Below are 1,524 nucleotides of genomic sequence, written 5' to 3' on the forward strand. Positions count from 1 at the left end.
AGAGAGAGAGAGAGAGAGAGAGAGAGAGCTCAGATTTCAAGACACTGCACACCTGACGTTTAATGTCAAAAATACCGATTCTATCTTTTTTATACAGAAACATTTTTAAAAATGCATAAAAATAAATAAATTTTATACCAGAACAGGCGTATGTGGAAATCAGACACTGCCAAAAACTGAGCGCATGTATTTCCCAAGTCTCGGGGCAGGTAAAGTAACGCACCAATTCTTTTCATTAGGCCTATCGTGGGATCAAAATAATTATGACAAGTCAACAGTTCTTGGACTATCTCTCTCTCTCTCTCTCTCTCTCTCTCTCTCTCTCTCTCTCTCTCTCTCTCTCTCTCTCTCTTTATTTCTTACTTGCGCTACTCGTTTGTAAGCGGTCATCTGGAACGATATTATTATCTAATTTACCGCTTAAACGGAACTTTAATCTCTACTGTGATGTCATTTTTGTATTCCTTATCATTACCATATTAGGGAAATCTTTGCACATCAATATAATGTGTTTGCTACTAGTCTATTTATGATAAGGTAGGGGGAGAACACCAAAAAGACCAAAACAAAAACAAAAACTAACAACCAACAACAAGTCCCCCCAAACAAAAACAAAACAAAACAAAACAAAAACACCGAAAAACAAACAGCCTCCACCCCCACCCCCAAACAAGCCCCAAACAAACACAACAACAACAACAAAACAACAACCCAAAACCCCGCCCCCCAAAGACCCTGGTGACGACTCATTGGACGCTGCTTTCTGAGTGTGGCGGCGTCTACACTATAAATAGTGGAAACAAAGACTGTTGTGAAGCAAGAAGAGTTCCTTCATTTGAGCCAGTGTGGCGACTATAAGGTTAATGCACATAAACTGTGGAGGAGACTTTTTAAAGGTGTGGCATACATTGCTATATCCAATCTATGCTGTTACTAATCACTGCTTAAAGTTTTACGCAAACATTTACCTCGCCAGGCCTTTTCGAAATACTTGTATTTTCTGGAAGTTAGGAAGTTACAGTTCTCTCGGTTTCGTTCGATTCTTCATTTGGTAGAATTCTCTTTCCAAAATTTTATTCTTAAAAGGGTTAGACGTAACGTTTCGCCCCTCCCCCCCCCCTGAACATTTTTCCTGCGTCTTGGAGCATTTAGTGTCTCTGTTCCTGTACCCACCTCTACACCACTAATCCATTCTAATCCTTGCACACGTCATGAAACATCAGGTTTGAAGGTATAACACAAATTAGTATCTAAAAAACCCAGCCTATAACAATATTAATGCACGGGGAATCCTCTGAGCCCTTGCGTTGCTCTGAGTTCGGAAGAACCTTCCGCTAGCAACCCATGAGATCTAGAATGGGAGTGTAGGAGAAAAGATGTTATGCAAGAGTGATCTGGAAGAAATAAATATTAAAAGACAAAATGACAAAATCGCGTCCCTTAACACGTACCGAACTGCCCAGTTAAGAGCACTTCGCGTGCCTAACACGTGAATGCACACTCACGTTCGTTTCTGACCCCTTC

This window comes from Aplysia californica, unplaced genomic scaffold, assembly GCF_000002075.1.
Source record: "Aplysia californica isolate F4 #8 unplaced genomic scaffold, AplCal3.0 scaffold00046, whole genome shotgun sequence".
Lineage (NCBI taxonomy): Eukaryota > Metazoa > Mollusca > Gastropoda > Aplysiida > Aplysiidae > Aplysia > Aplysia californica.